General features: G+C 42.1%; 1 pseudogene; it reads left to right on the top strand.

Annotated features, from left to right (window-relative positions):
* Window positions 1-237: 237 nt before the first annotated feature.
* Window positions 238-1,235, top strand: LOC126072114 (mesoderm-specific transcript homolog protein-like; annotated as a pseudogene).
* The last annotated feature ends 4,525 nt before the right edge of the window (window positions 1,236-5,760 follow it).

Genomic DNA, 5,760 nt, shown 5'->3' with positions numbered 1-5,760 from the left:
AACGCATTAAAAAAGGAACTAACAGCTGCTGCGGCAGCGGCCAGTCCTCACGCACTGCCTCAGCGGACTGCCATTTAGGTGGCTGAGCCGCTGGGCAGCAGGCCTCTTTGCAGCCCTCTCGCACTGCTGGTGGTAGCTGTAGCTGGCCGGCCTTTTGCCAGCATTCTTGCAGCTTGGGCGCTGCGAGGGCTGCACAAGCTAAGGGCAGCCAGGGTGCACCGAGATAACCTGCACACTATGAGGGAGTGGTGGGTCCAGGTGGGGTTGCTGGCCGTGTTCCTGCTGGCGGCCTACCTGCACATCCCACCCCCTCAGCTTTCCCCTGCTCTTCACTCATGAAAGTCCACAGGCAAATTTTTCACCTATCAGGGACTGCGCATCTTTTACCAAGACTCCGTGGGTGTGGTTGGAAGTCCAGAAATAGTTGTGCTCCTATATGGCTTTCCAACATCCAGCTAGGATTGGTACAAGATTTGGGAAGGTCTGACCCTCAGGTTTCATGAGTAATTGCTCTTGATTTCTTAGGCTTTGGCTTCAGTGACAAATGGAGACCACACCACTACTCCATATTTGAACAGGCCGGCATGCGGAGGCATGCTTGAGAGGCTTCTGGTTCTCCAGAACTGTAGGATCAACCACCTATCTCATGACTATGGAGACATCGTGGCTCAGGAGCTGCTCCATAGGTACAAGCAGAATCCGTCTGGGCAGCTTACCATAAAGTCTCTGCCTGTCAAATGGAGGTATCTTTTCCGAGACTCATCATCCTCTCCTTCTCCAGAAGCTTCTTAAAGATGGAGGCATGCTGTCAACCATCCTCACACGTTTGATGAACTTCTTTGTTATTCTCTTGAGGTCTCATCCCGGTCTTTGGGCCCTACACTTGGCCTCTGAGAGAGAGCTGTGGGACATGTGGGCAGAGATAGCAACAATGACAGAGACTTAGTCAATGATAGTCTTCTACAGTATGTTAACCAGAGGGAGAAGTTTAGAAGATGCTGGGTGGGAGCCCTTGCCTCTGTATCTTTTCCCATTCATTTTATCTGTGGGCCATTGGATCCCATAAATCCTTACCTGGAGTTTTTGGAGCTGTATAGGTTTTTTTTTTTTATATAGGAAAATGCTGCCAAGGTCCACAGCGTCAATTCTGGATGACCACATTTGCCGCTACCCCACAGCTAGAGGATCCCATGGGCTTCTTGAATGCATATATGGGCTTCATCAACTCCTTCTGAGCTGGAAAGTGTAGCTTCCCTGTATTACCTTCCCTATTCCCTATCTGTTGTGTATTCCACTTAGGAAGAAATTCCCAAAAGAGGTCCTACTCACTGAACACTATTCTCTCACAAAAGTCCACTTTACTCACATCGCGGAACACAGTATAGTAAAAAATCAGCAGAAACTCCGACTAAGAGTTGACCTAACAATTCACTTCCCCTTCCTTTGACACCTGATCAAGTGTATGAATTTGCCTTTGTCTTTTGTGTTATTAGGAAATTCTGATGAGCACCACTACTCCCTGATGCAGTAGGAGAGGCACGCATTCCTTTTCATGAAAGACTTTTTAACACATCTATGTGCTTTTCTGACATATTTAGAAATGCTGATTTCTGGTCCAACCCCAATTGGAATCAGAGAGTAAAGGATGAGGAGGGGGCCTTACCCCTCCTTGAACAGCTTTAAGGGTATGTGCTTTTAAGTTCTCTAAGCCATACCACTTCAATAAGAGTGATTCTCCCTTGTCATAACTTTGAATTCAGTTTCATTCATTTTGTTAAAAAAAGATTTCTTCCTGAAAAGGCAGGAATTAAGACTTCTTAGTTTACTCCTGCTTTTATTTATTAAGCACACATGCAGAGTGAGTCTGCTATGTGCCAAGGAGTTCTAAGGGCTTTACATGGCCCATTATGAGGTGGGTCCTTTCTTATCATCATTGGTAGGTGAGGACACTGAGGCTCAGATAGGCTGTGTAACTTGTCCATTCACTCATTCATTCCTTATTCAAGTATTTATTCATTCAGCAAACATATTCTAAAACACTAGATGCTGGACATAAACAATAAGACACTGCCTCTATAAGACTGCAATCTTCCTCTTCTATCCCCGTTTCTGTGTTTCTCTCCCTCTTACTCTCTCGTCTTCAGTCACAGACTGGAGTCCTTGCTGTACGAAAACTGCGCCAGGCACAGTCCCACCTCAGTTCCTTTTCATTTCCTGTTCCCTGCAATGTTTTTTTCTTCCCCCAGCATTATTAAAATATTTATCATCTGGACCTATTATTCCCTCAGATCCTTCCCTGACCACCTTGTCTAAAATGCCCCTTTGTGACCCATCTTGATTTGATTCCTGCTTTGACTGTTGGGAAGTCAACCCCATAACCACTGCAAGCACTTAGTTCAATGCCTGGCGCATAATAAGTACTCAGTGAAGTTTAACTAATGCATTGTTTTCCATATCTTGCCTATATTCATAAACCTTATAATTCTTTAGCTCTCAGGCTTTATGAATATAAATATATATTATTATATTTTACCACTTGCTTCAGTAGTTATATTTGTTTAGCTTTGTCAAAAGAAACTGAGTCAATAATAAAATTAACCTATTAGATGAGGTTTATTTGGGCAGAAGATTCATCAATCAGGTAGCACCAAACCACATGTAGAAAGGGACTTGGCTTATATTGACAAAATACTGAAAGAAAAGTTTATTTCTGATTGGCTTATACAATTCACTATTGAAGCACAGTCAGAATCTCATTGGTCAACAATAGTGGCCTGATTTACAGGAAAAAAAAAAATCTGTTGCTGTAGAGTTCTGAATTATCAACCCTATGGGACAGAGTAGAACTGTCCCATAGGGTTTCCAAGGCTGTAAACTTTACTGCTACTCATACAGTTTTCACTGGCTAATTTTTTCAGAAGTAGACCACTGGGTCCTTCTTCCTAGTCTAAGTCTGGAGGCTCTGCTGAAACCTGTCCTCCATGGGTGGCCCTGCTGGCATTTGAAATACTGGTGGCATAGCTTCCAGCTTTACAGCAACATACAGGCCACCACAGTGTGACAAACTGACAGATGTGTGGGGAACCTACAGACAGAAGTGTTAAAGAGTGTTAAAAAGCAAAGGTGTCACTTTCAGTACTATGGTGCACCTGACACAAGCCACGGTGTTTTCGTTTGCCTTGTATGCATGTGAAAGCTGGACACTGAATAAGGAAGACTGAAGAAAAATTGATGCCTTAGAATTATGGTGTTGGTAGAGAATGTTGAGTATACCATGGAGTGCCAGAAAAACTAACAAATCTGTCTTGGAAGAAGTATAGCCAGAATTCTTATTAGAATCAGGAATGGCAAAACTTCGTCTCACACACTTTGGACATGTTGTCAGGAGGGACCAGTCCCTGGAAGGACATCATGCTTGGTAAAGTAGAGGGTCAGGAAAAAGAGGAAGGCCCTTGATGAGATGTATTGACGCAGTGGCTACAACAATGGGCTCAAGTATAACAAGGACTGGGAGGATGGCACAGGGCGTGGTCATGTTTCATTCCCTTGTGCGTAGGATCACTAGGAGTTGGAACCAACTCCATGGCACCTAACAACAATTGAGCTCTCTTTTTCTAGTAATTCATGAGTCATTTATTTAATTAGGATAATTGTCCTTTGTCAGTTATATGCACTGCAAATTTCTTCATTAGCTGTGTGGCTTGTTTTGCATATCTTTTATAGTGTTCTCTGGATGAACACAAGTGCTTAGTTTAAATATAGTTAAATTTGTCAGTTTTTTTGTTTGTGCTCAAAAAGTCTTGTTTATGAAATCCTTACCTATCTCAATGCACAGGATTTGTAGTGTTACCTTTATATTTGAGGCCTGAACCCACCTGAGGTTTGCTTTTGCCTTCGATGTGAGGTAAGAACAAAAATTCATTTTTATATCTTTGAACTTTTTGTTAAATAGTTCATCTGTTCACTGTAAGTACACTGCTGCAATGGCTAAGCTGCCCATTTATGTGTTGGTTTTTATCTGGGCTCTATCTTCTAATCAGTCTCTAAGTGGTGCAAATGGTTAATACATTCAGCCACTGCCCAAAATTTAGAGGTTTAAGTCCACCCAGAGGCAACTCAGAAGAAAGAACTCATTGTCTAGTTTTGAAAAATCACCTGTTGAAAACCCTACACAGCACGGTTCTACTCTGACACACATGAGGTCACCGCAAGTCGGAGTTGACTCAGTGGCAATTGGATGTTTTTTTTTTATCTTCTGATCAATAGGTCTGTTGTATCCCTGCATCAATATCATGTCTTACTTATTCTGTCATACCATTCAGCTAAAAATAAATAGTTACAAATAATTCCCAAACCACAAATGTGCATTATATCACAGGTTGACTGCTTCTCTGATCCTTTGCATTTTACTGCAGCAGTATAATAAATGAGAGCCATAATTCCAACCCATGGTCCCCTGGTGGAAAAAAAAAAGTATATTGAAGCTACTGCTTGTATTGGGAAAAGGTGGCACTGCAATTCTTACAAGGAAATAAAATGTCTATTATATGTTCATTTCATATTGATGAGAGAAAATATATTTATAAATGCTGACTATAATATGCAGAAACAGGATCGACCTTCAATGAACCAAGCATAGAATTAGTCCTTAGTATTTGCATTTTTTGCATGCGAGAGCTGAACAACGAATAAGGAAAACTAAAGAAGAATTGATGCCTTTGAATTATGGTGTTGGCGAAGAGTACTGAATATACCATGGACTGCCAAAAGAATGAACAAATCTATCCTGGAGGAAGTACAGCCAGAATGCTCCTTAGAAACAAGGGTGACAAGACTATGTCTCACATACTTTGGAGATGTTATCAGGAGACATCAGTCCCTGGTGAAGGACATCATGCTTGGTAAAGTAGAGGGTCAGTGAAAAAGAGGAAGACCCTCAAGAAGATAGATTGATACAGTGGCTGCAACAATGGGCTCAAGCATAATAAAGATTGTGAGGATGGCGCAGGATTGGGCAGCATTTCATTCTGTTGTGCATAGGGTCACTATGAGTTGGAACCTACTCGACGGCACCTAACAACAACAATATTTGCATTTTGGGGGTACATCTTCTATATTACCTTTTGTATTTATGCAGGTTATATATATATGCATATATATATAAATTACACTTGTTAACCTAAATGTGATGTCATTTTTTCTGACATTGGTGTTAGGGTTTCCTTTCAATGCACCTAAAGAAAGAAGACTAGAATCAATTATAGAAGGGACGTGTGTCCCTGTGTATATTGTACTTGAAATGGATTTGTGCAGAAAGAGACGGAGGAAAGGGGCTGGCATATCCCTGGCCTCTCTGAGTGTGAAAATCAGCTAAAAATAAGTTCCTCCTTCTCTGAGCCTTGCTCCTTAAGGATTTGTACTGTCCTGAGATCAAAATGACAGCAAAAGGTTTTGATTAATGAGGAGCTTTGGATACTGAACCCCCAAGGATCACAGAGACTGAAAATTTTCTGCCTGTGCAAATTACTCAATAGCCCTGCCCAGGTCAGGAGGCAGCACCCCTGAGCCTCATCCCAGGGATCATCATTTCTGCACAGGAGCCTGGTCCTTCTCTCTGACTTCCTGTGTTCCCTGAGCCCAGAGCTTCCGTTTTACCATTCAACCTCCAGGACAGAACTGAATGTCATTCCTTAGTGGTGGTACCCAGGTAATCTGAAGTTCCCCAGTTTATTCTTGACAAATAAGGAGAGGTCTTTTTCT

Source organism: Elephas maximus, chromosome 3 (assembly GCF_024166365.1).
Source record: "Elephas maximus indicus isolate mEleMax1 chromosome 3, mEleMax1 primary haplotype, whole genome shotgun sequence".
NCBI classification, from domain to species: Eukaryota; Metazoa; Chordata; class Mammalia; order Proboscidea; family Elephantidae; genus Elephas; species Elephas maximus.
This window is presented reverse-complemented; position numbering and strand designations above follow the sequence as displayed.